The sequence below is a fragment of the Jaculus jaculus genome, chromosome 1 (assembly GCF_020740685.1).
Source record: "Jaculus jaculus isolate mJacJac1 chromosome 1, mJacJac1.mat.Y.cur, whole genome shotgun sequence".
Taxonomy (NCBI): domain Eukaryota; kingdom Metazoa; phylum Chordata; class Mammalia; order Rodentia; family Dipodidae; genus Jaculus; species Jaculus jaculus.
The window spans coordinates 35,742,554-35,764,567 of record NC_059102.1 but is presented as its reverse complement, the minus strand read 5'-3'; the positions used below and the strand labels follow the sequence as shown (position 1 = coordinate 35,764,567).

The 22,014-nt window shown below is 41.2% G+C and overlaps 1 pseudogene; it reads right to left on the bottom strand.

The window, feature by feature from the left end:
- Window positions 1–5,541: 5,541 nt before the first annotated feature.
- LOC105944880 overlaps window positions 5,542–22,014 on the bottom strand; it is a 38,644-nt pseudogene continuing 22,171 nt past the window's right edge.

The window sequence follows — 22,014 nt, the reverse complement described above, 5'->3', positions numbered from 1 at the left end:
AAGAGTCAGAGCCCCAATGTCATCCGGGTGTGATGAGGCACACCTGTCATCCCCAGTACTCAGGAGGCTAAGGCAGCAAGATCGCAAGTTTGAGGCCAGCCTGGACTACGTAGCAAGACCCACCCTCACCCCTGAAAAAAAAATAGATGATGTCTACTGCTTTGAAATCAGGAATGGAAGTGAGGGGTAGGGAAGCTCCTTCAATGGTTAGGGCCAAAGTCCTCTTGATTGTAAAGAGGAACGGGTGTCCTCTCACGTGGGTGACAAGGCAGAGGGGTTAGATACACGGGCTTTGCTGCCAGAGACTGGGGTTTAACCTGAGCTTTGCTAATTTCATCTGGTCAAATCTTGGTTAAATTTCCTACTATCCATCTTTTTTCTTTTCATGTCTACATATCTCATAGGATTGTTGGGAATTTGAAACAGGATAATGTGATGACTGTCTTGATGAGTGAAAGATACTATTTTTGATTGACCCCTGAGCTTCAAGTTGTAGAATGCTTTTAGAATCTCTTCAGGACTTAATGCTATGTATCACAAAACCTTCTTTGGAATGAAGGAATATTGAAATAATGCAAAACAAAAAGTAACTAGACATAAGTTTATGATCATTGTTGTCTCATAGTTGGAGGAGCTAAATTTTTTTTGCACAGCATTGCCCCTAGACCTTTGTCCTGCTGTAAGATTTTAAATTTAAAAAAAAAATTTTATTTATTTATTTGAGAGAGACTGAGAAAGAGAAAGAGGGAGAGAGAGAGAAAGAATGGGCATGCCAGGACTTCTAGCCACTGCAAATGAGCTCTAGATGCACGTACCGCCTTGTGCATCTGGCTTTACATAGGTTCTAGAGAACCAAACATAGGGTCCTTAGGCTTTGGAGGCTAGCTCCTTAACCACTGAGCCATCTCTCCAGCCCTTAATTTTTATTTAAATTTTTTTGATGTATGTATGTATGTGACTGTGGGTATGTGTATATGTTTGTATACATGAGTGCTGGCTCAGAGGACAACCGCTGGTGTCTTAGCCTTCCACATTGTTTGAGGCAGGTGCCTCCTTGTTCTCTGTTACCTTTGCCAGGCTAGCTGGCCCATGAGGCAAGCTTCTAGGAGATTCTCCTGACCTCCCTTCTTATTGTAAGGATGCTGGAACTACAGAAGCACATTACAATCTTCAGCTTTACTTTTTTAATCTTTTTTTTTTTTTTACAAAATTTAAATTACTTTTAAAAAATTTTAAATTTTATTTTAGTTATTTATTTGAGAGAGAGCAAAAGAAGGGGGAAAGTGAGAGAATGGGCATGTCAGAGCCTTCAGTCACTGCAAACAGACTCAAAATGCATGGACTGGGCTGGAGAGATGGTTTAGCAGTTAAGGTGCTTACCTATAAAACCTAATGATCCAAGTTCAATTCCTCAGAACCCATGGTAAGCCAGATGCACAAGGTGGCACATGCATCTGGAGTTCATTTGTGGCTGGAGTTTGTTAGTGCCTAGTGGCCTTGGTGAGCCCATTCTCTCTTTCTCAGTCTTTTCTCATTCTCTCTTTCTCAAAATAAATAAATAAAATATTTTAAAAATAAAAAATCCCTATTGATACCTACAACTAGGGGGAAAATATTATTAAAAGGTAAATAATTTGTGTTTTTTTAAGACCTGGAAAGATACATATAGCCATTGCATTTCACAGTTCCAACAAGGTAATGTTCAGTACAGATAGAATTTGAAAGCAGTTAACCTTCAGTCTTGTTAAAGTCTCAATTTAAGCTCAATATCAACAGGGTTCACATAAGCAGGAAAATATGCTGTACTGTAGTTAGGCTGCAGGGTAGGTGTTCCCGTGGTGTGCCCTGCCTGATGTCTTGAGCCCCGGGGCTGATGTGTTCTCTGTGGATGGGGCTCGGGGGGCTTGGTTGCACCCTGATCTCAAGGACAGGCTCCCTGCAGCCCTCGGGGAAATGCTTGGCTCAGTTCTGTTTTCTCTCTTCATGCTTGAGGATCCCAGGAGTCATCCCGCTCTTCATCCATTCCACTTTCCACTTCACTGCCTTCATCTTTATCCGGATTTCCAGGAGACACAGCCTTTAAATCACCGCACTCACCATCATGCCTATGGGGGTCTCCCCTGTTGTCTAAGCAACCTGATGCATCACCACAGAACATGTGCTTCCAGATAGAGCTGAAGGAGCCAAAGCTAGCAGCACTGTGGAAGGTTAAATCCCAGATGCCCACTGTGCTGTACAAAGACCATTTTAGGGTCAAAGAGATGGCTCAGGGATCAAAGGTACTTGTTCACTAAGCCCAATGACCCAGGTTCAACTCCCTAGTCCCCACATAAAGCCAGATAATGAAAGCGGTATATGCATCTGGAGTTCATTTGCAGCAACAGGAGGCTCTGGAGTATTCCTTTTTTTTTTCTTTTTTCTTTTTTTAAGTTTTCAAGATAAGGTCTCACTCTAGCCCAGGCTGACATGGAATTCACTATGGAGTCTCAGGGTGACCTCGAACTCACTGCAGTCCTCCTACCTCTGCCTCCCAAGTGTCCCAAGTGCTGGGATTAAAGGCGTGCGCCACCACACCCAGCTGGAGTACTCATTTCCTTACACTCTCTCCTTTCCTCTCTCAAATAAATAAATAAAAAGATTTTTTTTTTGAGGCAAGCCCAACAGACTGGCCTTAAAAATTTTTTTTTTTAATGTGAGAGAGCAAGAGTATGTGTGGGAGAGAGAGAAATAGCACGCCAGGGCCTCCAGCCACTGCTATTAACTCCAGATGTGTGCGCCCCCAGTGCACACGTGCGACCTTGTGTGCTTGTGTCACTGTTTGTCTGGCTCACGTGGGACCTGCAGAGTCAAACATGAGTCCTTAGGTTTCGCAGGCAAGTGCCTTAACCACTAAGCCATTTCTCTAGCCCTAACTATTTTTAATTTAAAAAAAAGAGACCATTTTAGCAGAAACTGCCCAGTGGCTTTAGAGAGACCATGTCTTCCTTCATTGGGCTTCAGGGCTTGCTTCATCATGTTATCCAGCCAGGTGGCCCCCAGCATGCTCATCTTGAAGTCTGCTTCTAATCTCTGAACCATATCATCATTACACCAACAGCAATGTGCCCCTGGACACTGGCAGAGTCAACACAGTTGGGCATCTGGTTGATCTGGGAAGTGTTATGAAGCACTGTGCCAGCTGCCTGTGGCAGGTGATTGAGCCAAGCATATCTTTGCAGAGGCCACAGAGGCTGGGCAAAGGCAACCTTGGTTTGTATTATTGTCCTTGGAATATTGTTCATAGCATTGTAAAACCAATCTTCAAGGTTTTTGCAAAATTTGGAATGGCCATACTGATATATCAATCACTCAAAATCAAGAGATTTTATTGGAGGTGGGGCTGGAGAGATGGATCAGTGGTTAAAGTGCTTGCCTGCAAGGCCTAGAGACCTGGGTTCATTTCTCCAATACCCATGAAGCCCACCTCTCTTCTATCTCTCTCTCTGCTTTCAAATAAATGAAAATATTTCTTTAAAAAAATGTTCATTTCAGCTCACTCTGGGTGTTGTACATCCTGTAAGTTTGGACAAATATACTGTGATATCTCCATCTTTATCATATCATACAGAATATTTTCATTGCTCTGAAAGTCCTTTGGGTTCGTTCTATCCACAACCACTAATCTTTTTAATGTCACCAAGGCATCACTATTTCATTTCTTGTTAGGACTGAATAGTATTCTGTTGTTTGGATGTGTTACAGTTTAACCATTCATGTGATGAAGAACAACTTTGTTGACTTTAAGTTTTGGTGATTATGAATAAAGTTGCTACAAACATGCATGTGTAAGGTTTTTTGTATGTGTGTGGTGTATGCATGTGTGTACACAAATGCATGCACCCTGTGGACATATGTGAGGATGCCAGAGGAAGACACAGGTGACCTCTTCTATCATCCATACTGAACCTGGAGCTCCCCGCTTTAGAAATTAGTTTTAGCAATTCCCTGTCTCACCCACCTCAGTACTGGGGTTACAGGTATGCACAGCCATGCCTGGCTTTTTATGTGGGTGCTTGGGGATTTAACTCAGGTCTTCATGCTTGAACAGGAGGTCCTCTTACCTGCTGAGTCATCTCCTCAGCCCCAACTCGGTTGTTTTGTTAAGGCGTGTGCACCACCGCACCCCGCTCCTCAATTTCCTTGTACACGGTGGTGACTCCGGTGAGTGCATTCTTTGCTGAGTCACGGCGTGAAGCAGGTCGTCCGCACTTGCATGTCTGCAGTGCGTCTTCTGTGGTGAGACATCTGTTCTGGTCTTAAGCCAAGTTTTTAACTGGTTTGTTCATTTTCTCATCACTATCACTGCATATTAAGAGTTGTGTATTCTGTGGGTTGGTCCTTTATAAGGTGCACCTTTTGAAAACATTTTCTCTAATCTGTGTCTGGCTCCTCACCGTCTTGCTTTCCAGTCCCCACCTCTACCGTCCATCTAAAGAGGGCAGAGATATGAAGGTTTCAATCCTAGCCCTGGGCATGGTTTGACTTCTCACGGAGGCTCATTGGGCCATATTTAAATCAATGGTTGCAAAAAGATAGAAAGAGAACAAGGAAAGATTTGGAATAGGAGATTCTAATTTAATTTTACCTATTTAACTTATCCTGTTGCTATACTGTCCATAGCTGAAGAGGATTTTTATTAGCATATGTTAATGATGCATGACAGTGGGTTTTAGCATGACGTTTTCTTACATGTACACAACGTATTTCTTTTATCAGGGTCCACTCCTCCATTGTCCTCTTCTCTGCCCCTCCCACTCCCATTGCTCCTCCTTCTTTCCAACCAGGACCCTTTCTACCTGCATGTTTTGTCTTTTCCTTTCCTTTTTTTCTCTTTCATTCTTTCTTTCATCCCTTCCGGCCCCCTCCCCCTCTCTTTCCTCCTTCTTTTTTTCTTTTGTGACACAATGAGTTCCATTAGGGTTGCCCATGGCTTCCTGGGTGAGGGATATTTACAGGAACGTAGGCTCCTTACCAATGTCTACCACACCGAAGGAATTGTCTGTGCCTACCCACCCTTCCCCAGGGACCAGTAGCCACCTATGGAAACTCAGGGAGAGGTGGAGCCTTGTGAGCCAAGAGAAGGATTTTTTTTTTTTTTTTGAGACTTGAAATAAAGTCAAACATACAAAGAAACTCCATTATGAAGGTAAGGATTTATGTTGTGAATGTGACACAAATCATATAAATGCTTCTAAGCAGAATGGGAAAATGCACATAGGCCATGTATTAATTTCTATCTATTTTAAAACATGATAAAAAGTTAACTTATTTCCAAAGCCACAGAAAGAGTGAAGAGCCTACTACTAGCTAATGTTACTTAAAATGCATTTTAAGGGCCTGGTCTCAGTACAAAGTCCATAGAGTATAACGGCATGGCTTGCCTCCTTGGTCTTTTCAGGACCCAACCCCCCATGTTGGGAGTTTGTAGATTGAAATAAATGTCCATTTAATTTCTGCAAATAGTATTTTTGTCTTTGGCAATATTTAGAATAGATACTATTTTTGGAGGAGGAAAACCAATTCCTTTGATTTGGATGGTCTCAAAGATAAGCTCTTCTTCTATCTAGGAATAAGACACAGCTTATAAGGTGGTGGCACATTGATAAGCCCGGTAGCTTCACCAGGGACTTCGGGGAGAACTTTTGTAGAATGGTGGTGAAGAGCAGGAACAACTCCACATGAGCCAGACTTTCTCCAGGGCAGGGCCGCTTTCCTGAAAGGGGACAAGATAGCCATTAGCTCTCGTCATGCTTAAATACAGTAAGGAAATGCTAACCATAAACCTGTGAAAGGTAATGAACCCATACAGTATTTATAGAGGAATAATGATCATTACATGCCAAAATGATGACAAATTTTTAGTGTTTTGATATGCAATGATAGTAGCTAGAGTGACTTTGGTCACTTGCATCATTATTGATGACATTGATGAACTGAGTGACACCTAGACCTCTCCCTATAATGGATTGTTTAAGTAAATCATTTGGCATCTGTTAGACAATGCAACCTGGAAATATTTATGTGGAAGTTAATTTAATACCCAAGGATATTTTTTATTGCAATATACTGAGTGAAAGCAGATTATTAAATAGATTATATATAACAAACCAAGTTTAACTGGACATGGTGGCACACACTTTAATTTCAGCACTTAGAAGGCTGAAGGTAGGAGGTTGGCTGTGCCATTGAGGCAGGACTGGTGCTACAGAGGGAGTTCCGGATCAGCCTGGGCTAGAATGAGACCCTGCCTCAAAAAAAAAAAAAAAAAAAAAGCAATAACAAGGGCTGGAGAGATGGATTAGACATTAAGGCATTTGCCTGTAAAGCCAAAAGACCCAGGTTCAACTCCCCAGGATCCACATAAGCCAGATGCATGAGGGGATGCATGCATCTGGAGTTTGTTTGCAGTGGCTGGAGGCCCTGAGCACCCATTCTCTATCTGTCTCTTTCTCTCTCTCTCAAATAAATAAATATATAAATAAGTGAAAATATGTGTTATATAACATCGCAGATAATTTTTATTTCCCCCTGTTGGTTTGCTCACTTCCCCATTTTTATGTTGAACATTTATTAGCATTTTAACTAGAAACTAACATGAAATTTATTTATTTATTTAGTACTGAGGCTTAATCCCAGGACCTTATACACATGAAGCAAGTGCTCTGTCACTGAGCTCCATCCCCAGTCCCTTAAAGACTGTCTTTGAAAGTACTAGTCAAATGAGTGCATAGAGTAAAAAAGAAAAAACAAAAACAAAAAACACATGTGACAGTCCCAAATTGTCTTTGTGACCTTACAGTAAATAGTAACAGGATTCACCAGCTCTTGTATAGAGACAAGAATATATAGGGCTTCAAATTTTGGAGAAGTAATATGTAGGTGACTAAAGTCTTTGATGGATTTTGACTCTAAGAACAAGAAAATTGATAATAGATAACAGTTAAAAACAAAGAAAGAAATGCATACTTTTGGTTTTGGAAAAGTCAATATTACAAAGAGGAAATCAAGAGACAAAATTTGTAAAAGCAAGTCACTTTGTTGTATGGCAATATGTGACATCTGAATTTGGTTGATTTACTTCAGTTGCATTACCATCCAGCCAAACAGACCCTGGATGACTTAGCTGGTCTTATTGGTGTACAAGCTTCAACGGTTGGGCCAGGACTGAGGAAGTTATAACAATTTGATTGACCGACTTTGCTGTCATAAATGGGTTACTTATGCTATAAATTTAGAAACTAAAATATGAATATTGACTAGATTTACTTATATTTACCAAGAGAAAAAGGCACAGCCTTTTTTATCCAAACAGTTTTTTATCCAAAAAGTATCTTGGATCAAACTTCTCTGGGTTGGGAAACTCCTTACAGTCCAACAAAACTGAAGACAGTCGTGGTAACACAGTAGTGCCCTAGAGCCAAGAAATTGGGGACATGGTGGCATTTTGTCATACTTTACTTCATAAGCAAGCCGAACACTCATTATACTCGTGGGCTTGATAAGGCTAAACACCTTTATGCTTGCCTGGTTGTCACCTCAAATTATAGCTACTTGATATTCACAACTGCACAGCATCTTTGCTCTAGTAATTAGTGGCTCTTTGTGGGAAGGATAGTGCAATCAGTGTGTAATAGTCAATTGCTGACAAAACAGATTTACAACTTACATTGTCTGGGCATGGGTTTTACTGGAGTTGCTTACCTTATTTTATTCATTACCCTTTCTCATTATGGGCTCAGGTGTGAATAGAAGAAAATAAGATCCTGAGCCTTGGGGTTACTTATTGAAGGAAAGCCCACCTCCTGTGCTGGTAAGGTGGGAGAACAAAGCAGGTTTCCTTCTTGCCTCTTGAAATTGTTGTCAGGCTTAGATCTCAGGTTCTTAAACTATGGGTCAAAATCCCCATAGGTTGATGGCTGCAAGCAGGGGTCGTGAAAATTTGGCAACAGTAAAAGGTTTCTGCATGAGCAATGGCCAAGAATTGGTTTAAGAAACCAAACCTATAACATGTCTGAGGTATCTGTCTCAGTGCTAGCCAGCGTTGGATCTCACAGCTTCACGGCAGCCTTGCTCCCCGCACAGCATGGCTACTTTGCACCAAGAATGCCAATGAACAGTGTCTGAGCTCCTCAGCTCAGACCCAAGACCACCTCATGTTATGAATTGAAGCATTTTTACTTACAACCAAAGTTTTCTCCTCTTTTTCAGATGTAATGATTTAATTGTGTAAAACAAATGACTTTTTGATATTTCCCTACTGTCATTCTTCAGCATTTAAGCACCAAGTTAATATATCTTTGTATTGCATTGTGGTGGAACATTTGATTTTAAAAACTGCTGTTTGACTTACTGACTTGTTTCATAAAAAAAATAAATAAATAAAAGTAAGCCAGGCATGGTGGCACATGCCTTTAATCCCAGTACTTGGGAGGCAGAGGTAGGAGGATTGCTGTGAGTTTGAGGCCAGCCTGACACTTCCGAGTGAGTTCCAACTCAGCCTGGGCTAGAGTGAGACCCTACCTTGAAAAACAAATTGTTACATCAGTTTTGATTTGTGATTAGGACAAATTTTTCAATAATGTCTGAACATACCATTGCCATTTTTTACTACACAGCAATGTGAAACAGTGTCCTCAGTGTTGACAATTATAAAACCAAAATATCAGTAAATTCTGAAAAATATTGAAGATGTTGCATTTCCTGCAGCATGAAATAGTCAGCAAAGATTTAAGTCTTTACGTTAAACTAAACAAGTGAATCCATCTCAATACACAAATTGGCTTCTATCTTCAATAAATGGTCAAATTATATGTGAAGAAAAAATTGTTTTAAAATTTATTTATTATCAGCAATTGTTTGACTTGTATAGCTATATCTATATACCTGGGATATGGAAAATTTTCTCAGGCATAAAGAAATACAAGTGGAAAAAAGCGTTTTTTGTTTTGGTTTTTCGAGGTAGGGTCTCACTCTGGCCCAAACTGACCTGGAATTCACTATGGAGTCTCAGGCTGGCCTCAAACTCACAGCAATCCTCCTACCTCTGCCTCCCGAGTGCTGGGATTAAAGGCATGTGCCACCACACTAGGCTTGGAGAAAAGTCTTGAAATTAGGGCTAGAGAGATTGTCCAGTGGTTAAAAGGACTTGCTTGCAAGGCCTGATGGCCCAAGTTCAATTTTCAATTCTCCAGTACCTATGGAAAAACAGTTGTACAAAATGGTGTATGTGTCTAGAGTTTATTTGCATTGCTAGGAGGCCCTCGCACTTCCATTCTCACTTTCGTGTGTGTGTGTGTGTGTGTGTGTGTGTGTGTGTGTGTGTGTGTATTTTGAAGTCCTGGCTTAGATGGTGGTACTGGTAACCACTGTCACTCTTGGATGCTTTGCATTTGCCTGGCGCTGTGCACGGTTGTTTATCAATCTTGGTTAATTCTCATTACAACTCTGTGCAGTGGATGCTTTTGTGGTTCACATTGCATAAACAGGGAAACTGAGGTTTTCAAAGAGAAATAACTTGCTGTGCTTTGGGTAAGTAGCATAGTTAGAATTTGAATCAAAAAGCACCCTGGCTTAAGTGAAAGCTTGCTTCTTTCACTTTTATTTTACCTTGTGCTTTCTGAAATATTTGTGCAATGATTAGAATGGGAATGCAAATACAAAAATGTGTGCAAAAAAGTATTAAGTTAAAAAAATTCCCTCTTTTCTGTACCAACTTGTCACTGGGTTTCCTTATTGATATAATCATAGTTATCAGTTTATGATATATCTTCTGAGATATACCTCTATGGATTGAAAATGAAGAAATATGTACACAGTCTTCACTGTTTCCACACAAATGGAGAATCTGATTCTGTTCTGTAGCTTGCTTAAAATTTCACTTTATAGTTACATCTGAATTAAAATATATTTGTGTGTGTGTGTGTTAGAGAGAGGGGAAAGAATAGGTGCATTACAGCCTCTTGCCTTCATATAACACTGTGCACATTTGAGTGGGTACTGGAAGATTGAACCCAAGCTGGCAGACTTTGCAGGCAAGTGCCTTTAACCACTTAGCTATCTACCCAGCCCTATCAGAATTTTTATTTATTTATTTATTCAATTTATTTGCAAGGAGAGAGAGATAGAGAGAAGAGAAAGGAAGAGAGAGTGAATGGGTGTGCCAGGGCCTCTAACCACTGCAAACTCCAGAATCATGCATTTCAAGCAAGCACCTTAACCACTGAGCCCTCTATTCAGCCCCTTATCAGAATTTTTAAGTCATATGTATGTGTAATATGCATACATATATATGTATATGTACATATGTGCATATATGTGTGTATGTACTATTAGTGCCACAGTATGGAGAGAGGTCAGAGGACATCTCCTTTGAGGCAGGGTCCCTTTTGTTCTCACTGTTGTTGTTGACGAATATACTCTCCTTTGAGCTTCAGAGCTTTCAGGGAAATCATCCTGTCTCTACTCTCCCATTTTGTTCTCAGCATGCTGGGACTACAGAAGCCCACCACAGCTTCTGGCTTTTTATGTGTGGTCTTAGGATCAAACTCAGTGCCAGGCATGAGCAGCAAACACTTTAATCCACTGAGTAATCTCCCCACCCACAATCATTTTTAGTAAGTAACTTTTTAAATGAAAAGGGTAAATAAGAAATATTCTTCTTGTTTATTGTTTGAGACAAAGGCTCAAACTTACTATGTAGATGAGGCTGGCTGTCTTCACCTCTCAAGTGCTGGAGCTATAGGTGATACCACCACACCCAGATTTTCTTTTCCCCCAACAGAACTGAGAAGCCTCTCCCAGGCACCACCATGGTGCCATCCTGCCTCTTCTATGCCAGTCAGCTTTCCCAAACACATCTAACCTTGGGGATGACCTTGTCTGAGTTTCATTTCCTGGCTCACAGCGAGGGGCAGATTGGAAGGAATGAGGGTGAGGTATCTTTGTATCTCACACAACACGGTCTCTGTGCAGAGCAGCTTCATCCTGTCTTGCACGCCGGGGTCTTGGTGTGTCCAGTCACATGATTGGTATCTTCATGAGCTGGCTGCAGAGATATCTACACTGCTGTCAGAGTTACAACGCTGGTTACATTGCTTCTCCCAGAGACCTGGCAATGCTTGTAAGAAGTGACAGAGGGGTGGAGAGATGGCTTAGAAGTTAAGGCACTTGCCTGCAAAGCCTAAGGATCGAGGTTCCACTCCCCAGAACCCATGTAAGCCAGATGCTCGTGCCTCTGGAGCTTGTTTGCAGTGGTGCACCCATTTTCACTCTCCCCCTCTCTCTGTCTCAAATAAATCAATAAAAAAATTTTTTAAATCTTAAAAAAAAACAGTGACAGAAAGTGCCCTAGGATCAAAAATGCATAGCCAGTTCATTTCTCTACCCTTTTACTGCAAATCTCAATGACTTGGATGCAGGAAACAAAGTATGGGTCTAGAATGTCCACAGCCTCCTGCTGTGATGGGTAGAGAGAGGGGTCCATGTGGCAGGGATTATGGTTTATCCTGTAATTCCTAGCAAAGAAGCTGTAGGAGAAGAGTGTTCACTCCTTCCTCAGTGAGAGCATTTCCACCAGCTCCTCTCCCCCTCCTCCACTCATCATGAGAATGGTGAAGGCATGGTGTTGAGTAGGAGACTGGCTTCCTACAGCTTGTGCTCGGAGGACAGGCTGATATTATCCAGCTATTACTACAGATTAGTTTTTGAATTTCACTTCAAAAATCATGTCAGATCTAGAAATTTCTCTTGGTGAGTTTGGTTTTTTTTTTATTTATTATTTTTTTGGAGATAGAGTCTCACTCTAGCCCAGGCTGACCTGAAATGCACTCGGTAGTTCCAGGCTGGTGTTGAACTCACCTCCTACATCTGCCTCCTGAGTCCTAAGATTAAAAGCATGGGTTATCACACCCAGCTTGTCCATTTTAAAAAATATTTTAAGATTTTTTTTATTTATTATGTTGAGAGGGAGAGAAAGAAGCAGAGAGAGAGAGAGAGAGAGGCAGATAGAGAATGGGCATGCCAGGGCCTCCAGGCAGATAGAGAGAATGGGCATGCCAGAGGCTTCATGAGGCAGCCCAGAAAGTGAAGCAGCCCACACAGACCCCAGCCTCCTCCCACACTGAGACCTCATCCAGGGTATCTTCCATTCCCTGCTGTCTTGGTGTTTCATGAGGAGCAGGAGGCCAAATCTCAGAGTGATACTGGTCATCTCAGTGCCTGCGGTGAACAAATTAGATCCCCAGGATGCCAAGTTCTCCAAATCAAAAATCAGGCTCCGGGCTATGTCTCTCCTGCAAGTGATAGAGTTATTGGCTCTGTCCATTAAAGAGAAGACAATGCGAGGCCGGGGAGATGGCTCATTCAGTAAAGCACTCGCTGCACAAGCAGCAGGACCTGAGTTCAAATCCCAGAACCCGTATCAATGCCAACTATGGCAGCATGGAGAAGCTGAGACAGATGAATCCCTGGAGCAAGCTGACTAACCAAACTGCTGAGATCTTGCCTTAGTTTTATCACCTGTGGAAGTGGGACAAAAAACAAAACAAACAAACAAACAAAAAAAACCCATACTGGCCAGGTGAGGTGGCACCACACCTTTAACCCCAGCATCCAGAGGTAGAAGTAGGAGGATTGCTGAGTTAGAGACCAGCCTGAGACTACGTAATGAATTCCAGGTCAACCTGACTTATAGTGAGACCCCACCTCAAAAAAAAAAAAAAAAAATACACAAAAAAACAACCAGACTGTACCCTACAGGTTATTATAGAGATTAAAAGAGTTAGTGGAATTGGGCTGGAGAGATGGCTTAGCGGTTAAGCGCTTGCCTGTGAAGCCTAAGGACCCCGGTTCGAGGCTCGGTTCCCCAGGTCCCACGTTAGCCAGATGAACAAGGGGGCGCATGTGTCTGGAGTTTGTTTGCAGAGGCTGGAAGCCCTGGCGTGCCCATTCTCTCTCTCTCCCTCTATCTGTCTTTCTCTCTGTGTCTGTCGCTCTCAAATATATAAATAAAAAATGAACAAGACTTAGTGGACAAGAAACTCTGAGAACAATCATGAATAATAGAATCCTTTACCATATTTAATGAGAAAATCTATACAATGTAGAGGCCACTGATCCACAACTGGTCTGCTTTTTTTTTTATTCCCAGCTCCACTGGATCTCAGATAATATTCACTATTACTAATAGTGCTTCTTTGTGTGTGAACAGGTGAATGTGCCCTGTGAACCCACATGTGAAGATCAGAATATGATATTGATTGTATTCCACTGCCACTCATATACCTTATTTCCTCATGACAGAATCTCTCACTGAATCTGAAGTTAGCATTTTAGTTTTAGGGTTTCACTCTAGCCCAGGCTGACCTGAATGTCATTCTCTAGTACCAAGTACTAGAATTAAAAGGATGTCCAGCCACACTGTATTTTGGTTAGACTGGCTAATCAGAGAGCCTCCTGCCTGCTACCTCTGCCCCAGTGATGGGGTTACAGGCATGCGTGGCTATGCCTGGGTTTTTCTGTGAGTGCTAGGCATTAAATCCAGGTCATACTGCTTGCACAGCAAGTGCTCTTATCCACTGAGGGAACTCATCTCCCCAGACCTTAGGCATGGCACTTCTAATATGAAGACTATACCTATAAAATAGGCCATTTGCACTCATAATTTTTTTCAAGGTAGGATCTCACTCTAGCCCAGGCTGACACTATGTATTCTCAGGATGGCCTTGAACTCAGAGTGATCCTCCTACCTCTGCCTCCCAAGGGCTGGGATTAAAGGCATGAGCCACCATACCTGGCTTTACTCATAACTTTTTACATAGCTATCCACTAATGATTTAAAAAGTAAACTGATTCAGGATTTAAAGATGATGAGTGAGGCTGGTTAAAAGTGCTTGCTCCAAACTTGCTGACCAATGTCCAATCCCCAGAGCCTACATAAAGCCAGACACAAAGTGATTTACACAGCTGTAATCCCAATGCACCTATAGCAGTGGGAAGTGGAGCCAAAAGAATCTGGGAGCTCGAGACTGATCTTTCCAGAGGCGAAAAGAAAGAGATCTTGCCTCAAAAACAAGGTGGGGCCACCCTCAGACTACATAGTGAATTCAGGTTAGCCTGGGCTACAGTGAGACCCTGCCAAGAAGGAAGGAGATGAGCACTCCAAAGTTGTGTTTTGACCTCCACAAGGAGGCCATGGCATATACCTGCTCATACACACACACTCACACTCACACACACACACACACACACACACACACACACACACACCAAAAATGCTGAATGAACTTTCCATCTTAAAATTACCTTACCAGAAATATTAAGGATGCAATATTGTTGTATCCTCAGCCCCCAACACAGTACCTAGCACTTAGAATTTATTCAAAGAATTTGCATAATATTCCAGGCATTGTGCTTTTGCCCCTTCATCCTTGCCTGCTAAAGAACTGGTGCCAAACAAAAACTTTGAATGACTAATTTGATGTGTGTGTGTGTGTGTGTGTGTGTGTGTGTGCTTACTTTCTTTTTTTTTTTTAACCAGAGAAATGCCTGATCCTCTGGACAACCATCAGAATGAACAGGCTGTTACAATGTCCTTGGTAAGTAGAGTGAGTTTAAATGCCTCAACTGAGTCCAGACACATTAGTACTAGTAAAAGGGACACTCAGTTTTTCCTTAGATGTTTTTGTTTTTTATTATTTATTTATCTGTCTGTATATATGCATGCATGTATGTGTATGATATGTGTGCGTGGACACACACGTGCCACAGTAAGCATGTGGAGGTCAGAGGATTGCTTTGGGCTGTTCCATCTTCTTTTGGAACAGGGTCTATCTTGCCCCTGCTGCTTGTGAGCTTAGGATTCTCCTGTCTCCTGTCTCTGTCTCCCAGTTGCCATAGATGCACTGGGATTACAGATGTGTGTGCCATTTTGCACACGGCTTTGTAGGGGCACTGAGAAGGATTGAACTCCCACTGGCAGTCACTATATATATATATATGCATATATATATTAGTATATGTACTATTAATGTACAATTAGTATTGTTACAGCATATGATACTGTATGTAAGTTCTACACAGTGTTATACTACAATGATAATACATACATTTTGGTATGTACAAGTATAGTGATAATAGTAGCAAGTCACATTATCAAGCATTTATCTTGGATGCTTACTATATTACTGAGTCTTTATACTGTGGTTGGTTTCAGCCTGATCTTTCAGATGAAGAAATACATACTAAACATGCTAAATAATTTGTCCAAATGTGCACATCTATAAATGTCAAGGTTAGAAAGTGAATCCAGATGAAGGGATGACAGAGCCCTGACTACTAGCTTTGGAAATGACTCTCCTCACCCTTTACTCCTCCTTCGTGGACAGGGCAGATCTTGGGCCATTGAATGACTCCTAAAAGAGGAACAGGATTGGGTGAAGTTTCCTCTCCTCCACTTTTCATATTTCTTAGTTCCTTCACCATGCCCTGGGTTTCCTCTTGCACCCTCTCTTCTATGCTTCTCTTCCTCACCCCAAAGTTCTTCGGGGCCATGAGGGAGAAGAAGCTGCACATGAGCTTCCACCTGTCTCCATGACTGAAGATAATTCCTAGAGAAAGAGTTAAAGAGAAGGTATTTTGTATCAGAGTCCATCTTTCCCTAAAATCATTCTTTTGTGTCTGCTCTGAACTGTTCCTAGTGCCCCTTACCTGGGATGAAGAGCTGGGAGTTTACAACAGTGGACACTGCAAGCCTTATATTTTGCCAGCCAGGCCAAATGAGCCAATGGGTGCAATAGTGGCACATCTGTCACGGTGGAAACCAACTGCCCTCTAATTGGACTGGAGGCCTGCTCCATGGGAGGGAATACATCCCTGATACTGAAAACTTAAAACAGGGGTAGTCATGAGTTCTAGGGGTATAATGTCTGCTGCTGTCTGGCTAAATGTATATATTATCCTCATCAAACTACCCAGTAAGCACTTCTCTTAATATTCATTCCCACATATTAATGCCACTTTTACTTTTAGTAGACAACCTTCTCTTTTCAGATGGCAGTGACCTTGGGATGACTCAAAAGGCACCATGGTTCTGAGAAGAAATGACAGAGGAGTGCTCAGCACTGCAATATCTCTATAACACCTTTCAAGGCTCAGGGTCCATTGCGGAAGAGGTGGTGGAAAAAATGTAAGAGCCAATGGAAGGGTAGGACTCATTACAATGTGCTCCTCCAGACACAAAATGGCCTGAATATCCATGACCTCACAGTGCCTGATACTACCAACACAAGACCATCATAATTGGAGAAAAAGATCATGACATCAAAATAAAAGAGACTGATTGAGAGGGAGAAGGGATATTATGGAGAATGGAGTTTCAAAGGGGAAAGTGGGGGGGGGGGGCATTACCATGGGATACTGTTTACAATCATGGAAGTTGTTAATAAAATAATAATAAAAAATAAATAAAAGAGCTGGGAGTTTAAAGTATTCATTCTGTAGGTCAGTTGAAATGTCTGTCATGGGAAAACTAAAATCCAACCTCTGCCTCTTTCTCCATCTGTTGCTTTCAAATAAATAAAAATAAACAAACAAAAATTTTTAAAAAGGAGGCAGAAATGGTAGAAATCAGTAAAAGGGGTTGTTGACAGGTGGAGGATAGTCTCAGATGTGGAAGGGATGTTTGTCTGGTTTTGTTAAAAATAGTCAAAACTTTGGGCTAGAGAGATGGCTTAGCAGTTAAGGTGCTTGCCTGTGAAGACTAAGGACCCAGATTTGATTCTCCAGTACCCATGTGGCACAGTTGTCTGGAGTTTGCAGTGCCTAGAGGCCCTGGCGACCCTCTCTCTTTCTGTCTCTCCCCCCTCCTCATATATATATTTAAAAAAAGGAAAAAAAAAGTCAAGATTGTCCTGAGAGATGGCTCTGTGATAAAGTGCTCACCACTCAAGGTGGAGAACCCAAAGTTAAGTCCCAGACCCTATGTAGAAAGCCAGAAGCAGGCTGGAGAGATGACTTAGCAGTTAAAGAACTTGCCTGCAAAGCCTACTGACCTGGGTTCCACTCTCCAGTAACCATGTAAAGCCAGACACAGAAGTTGGTACATGCATCTGGAGTCTGTTTGCAGGAGCTAGAGACCCTAGTACACCTATTCTCTCTCTCTCTCTCTCTCTCTCTCTCTCAAATACATAAATAAAAAAAAAAAATTTAAGCCAGAAGCAGGCTGGAGAGATGGCTTAGCAGTTAAGGGCTTGCCTTTGAAGCCTAAGAACTTATGTTCAAATCTCCAGGTCCCATGTAGGTCAGACAGTGACTCAAGCATGCAATGTCACACATGCACACAAGGGGGCGCATGCATCTGCAGTTCGTTTGCAGCAGCTGAAGGCCCTGGCATGCCCATTGTCTCTCTACCTCTTTCTTTCTCTCTCAAATAAATTGAAAAAAAAAAAAAAAAAAAGCCAGAAGCCATGGCAGGCTTCTGTAATCCTAGTTTACACTGATGCGGATGAGATGGAAGGTAGAGACAAAGAATTTCCCAGAGGCTCACTGTGAGCTCATAAAGAACAAGAGTAGAGCGAGACACGCCAGAGAGAGAACGCCTGCCTCAGATGATGTAGAGCGGTGGAGAACTAACTGGGAAGTTGCCCTCTGACCTCCACACAGTGGCATGGAACCCACCTGTCTGCACTCAAACACCCCCCCACACAAACATGCATGCACAAGCAGATAATAAAAACAATAAAAATGCTCATGGCTTTCTGCTTTGGTACTTGATGTGTCTCTAACGCGTTAGTTCCATATGTGGTTTTCTGTGCTGCAGGCTAAACAACTGTGGTAGGGATCACCAGGTTTGCAGCAGAGGGCCAAGACAGTAAGTTTTGTGGGCTCCAGGTTTTATTTAACTCCAGGTGAGAGAGTGGTGGGGTTTGGAAGGAGAGGGAAGAGGGCTTGAAATCACCCAGTAGAGAAAGAGGGGTGATTATAAGCCTTTTTGTAGAAAGGGGAAGAGAGAGTCTTGATCAATTGACCCACGGACTTCCCACCAGGCCCCTCTTAAAAGTTCCACACCACCTTCCAAAACTACCATCCTGGGCACACTGTTTCTAACACTTGAAGCTTTAGGGACAAACCACATCTATATCACAGCAATCTTCACAGTAGTTCCCTCCCTCATTTTTCTAAATTCACAGTTTGCTTTCGAGTAATACTAACATTAAGATCTCCACTCTGTGAGCACTGGAGCAGCCACAGCTGTTCAGTAAACCTACCTCCCGTTTTGTCTTCATTTAGTCCATTCTCTCCCTTTTGCTTATAATTCTGCTTCTGTCCCCCCCCCCCTCTGGCTATTCTTGAAGAGCCATCTCAAAAACCTTGTCTCTAAGTCTTTCCCATGCTCCTGTGCTAGAGGTAATCTATCCTCCCTTTAATTTTATTTTTTGTTTGTTTGTTTTTGTTTTTTTCCTTTCAAATTTTTATTAATAACTTCCATGATTATAAAAAATATCCCATGGTAATACCCTCCCTCCCCCAACTTTCCCCTTTGAAACTCCACTCTCCATCATATCCCCTCCCGTTCTCGATCAGTTTCTCTTTTATTTTGATGTCATGATCATTTCCTCCTATTATGATGATCTTGTGCAGGTAGTGTCAGGCACTGTGAGGTCATGGATATCCAGGCCATTTTATGTCTGGAGGAGCACATTGTAAGGAGTCCTACCCTTCCTTTGACTCTAACTTTCTTTCTGCCACCTCTTCCGCAATGGACCCTGAGCCTTGGAAGGTGTGATAGAGATATTGCAGTACTGAGAACTGTGGTCACTTCTTTAAAATGATTTATTTATTTGAGAGAGAAAAAGAGGCAGGGAGGAAAAAGAGAGAGAGAGAGAGAGAGAGCGAGAGAGAGAACGAGTGTGCCAGAGCCTCTAGCCACTGAAAACAAACTCCAGATGCATGCGCTGCCTTGTGTATCTGACTTACATGGGTCCTGGGAATCAAACCTGGGTCCTTAGGCTTCATAGACAAGTGCCTTAACCACTAGGCCATTTCTCGAACCCCCTAACTTTATTTTTTTAAATATTTTATATATTTATTTAAGAGAGAGAAAGACTATAGGCATGCCAAGGTCTCTTGCCACTGCAAATGAGCTCCAGATGCATGCACCACTCTGCATCTGGCTGTACTTGAGTACTGGGGAATTGAATCCTCAGTTCAGCAGGGTTTGTAAGCAAGCGCCTTTAAGTGCTGAGCATCTCCCCAGCCCCTCCCTTTAACTTGAACTGGCTTTTGTAATGTATTAAATGAAATTTGCTTTTTCTAATTAGTAGCACAGTGACTTGTGTTTTTCCCATTGTTGGCTTTGGTCTTCTATAGCTGTCAGCAGCAGCTCACTCTTTCACATATTTCTTATGAAACTTGATGATCTCTTACTTTGTACAAAGATGTTCAATACATAATTACTTAAATAATAATCATTTCACATTTACCAAGTGAGGAGGCACATGAAAATTCTAGTAACCTCAGCAATCAAACAGCAAAATTGTTGCATTCATTTCATAATTTTGCATATCATGGCATATTTTGAAAATTAAATTGATATTTATAGCAAAAATATAAAAATTGTCTTTCAGTCCTTTCACCTAAGAATTTATACAATTGGATAGTTCAACAGAAAGCATAAAATGTACACTATATTTCTGTATGCACTAGTTACAAATTCGTAAGCAATCAATGCTAATAATAGGGTAAGAATTTGCACAGTTATGGTCAGATAATATTAGGAAAAATTAAGAAACAGAAAATTAATGAAACCAATTTTTGTATGTTAGATTAAACAACAAAGTAAAATAATAAGTCAATACATTTTCATAGATATACATCAGAAAAAACTGTGAAAAGGAAGATTATAAAAACTATTTAGAAATAACAGAAATGTTAGTAATATTTTAAGAGAAATCAGCACACAAATATTTTGCATGCTATAAGTGTATAAAATATACCTGTATATGGACAGCATCTAGGATATAATGTAGATATTAAAAATGTATTGATGAGCCCAACAGAGGTGGCTCATGCCTATAATTCCAACACTCTGGGGGCTGAGACCGGGGAATCTAGAGTTTGAGGCTAAACTAGACTACATAGGAAGATTATATCTCTCAAAGAAAATTGTATGTAGGAAGTATGAGGCAGGATTCAAATCTCTGCTTCAACACTTTAATTTAAGCAAATATTTGCTTTTTATTTTTTTAAATTTATTTATTTATTTGGGAGAGAGAGAGAGAGAGAGAGAGAGAGAATGGGTGCACTAGGGCCTCTAGCCACTGCAAACTCCAGATGCATACACTCTCTTCTGCATCTGACTTACATAGGTATCGAAGAATTGAACCTGAGTCCTGTGGCTTTGCAGGCAAGTGCCTTAACCCCTAAGCCATCTCTACAACCCTGCTTTTTAGTTTTTAAAAATATTTTCATTATAAAAACAAATTGTATTTATTTCTTTAATTGCATGTGTGTGGAGGGGCACACCAGGGTCTCTTGCTGCTGCAAATAAATGCTAATTTACATTTAGTTCTACATGGGTGCTGGAGAATTCAACTAGGACCATCAGATTTTGCAAGCAGGAGCCTTTTGTTGCTTAGTCATTTCCCCAACCCCCCAATTTTTATTTTTATTTTTTTAATTGGCCTGCTGAAAATTAGGTATCATTCATTCTGGTATTTTCTTTTCTTTTTTTTTTTTTTAATTTTTATTTATTTATTTGAGAGCGACAGACAGAGAGAGTAAGACAGAGGGAGACAGAGAGAATGGGCGCGCCAGGGCTTCCAGCCTCTGCAAACGAACTCCAGACGCGTGCGCCCCCTTGTGCATCTGGCTAACGTGGGACCTGGGGAACCGAGCCTCGAACCGGGGTCCTTAGGCTTCACAGGCAAGCGCTTAACCGCTAAGCCATCTCTCCAACCCTCATTCTGGTATTTTCAAGTACAATGTTTTTATTGCCTTTGTGCCTCTACCCTCCCACCTATCCTCTTCCCCCCAATTCTCCTCTCCCATGTATTGGGCAAGCTATTTTATTGCCTCAACAATATCTTCTGAAGACTGGAAATCAAAAGTAGTATTTTAATGGCATCATTGTGTTGCTAATATCCATAAAGAGCCCTTAATAATCATGGCAAGTAAAAAGCACTCATACATGGTAACTGTTATAATTTTAGGGATTTAGAATTTTAGGAACATTTTAATCATTTCAAGTTATATATATTTAATATTTTTATTTATTTATTTATTTATTTAAAGAGGACAGTGGATGAGTATGGGCACATCAAGACTTCCTGCCACTGCGAATGAACTCCAGATGCATGTACTACTTTATGCATCTGGTATTTTATAGGTACTGGGAAATCAAACCCAGGCTGTCAGGCTTTGCAAGCAATTACCTCTAACTGCTGAACAATCTCTGTAGCTCATTTCAAGTTTTTTTTAAAGCACAACCAAACTTGGTTCTTTTTTTCAATTTTATTTTTATTTATTTATTTGAGAGAGAACAAGAGAGAAAGAGGCAGAAACAGACTGAGAGAGAGAGAATGAGAAAGAGAATGGGTGAGCCAGGGCCTCCGGCCACTGCAAACAAACTCCAGATGCATGTACCACTTTGTGCATCTGGCTTAGGAGGGTCCTGGGGAATCAAACTGAGGTCCTTTGGCTTTGCAGGTAAATGTCTTAACAGCTAAGCCATCCCTTCAGCCCTCATTTCAAGTTTTTATATCACTTTTAACTAAAAAGATAAGTAAATATACATTTGGTAAAAGTATTTAATACTTAAAATTAAAATTTGAATGTTGCCGTCTATTTGGGTATTTATTCATTCTACTTACTTAATAAATGTTTATTGATCTCCTTCTAAGTGGAATTTAAAATATTATCGCTGTGAACATTCTTGCTTCAGTGATTTTTCAAGATAGGTCTCTAAAGGCAGTGATTCTT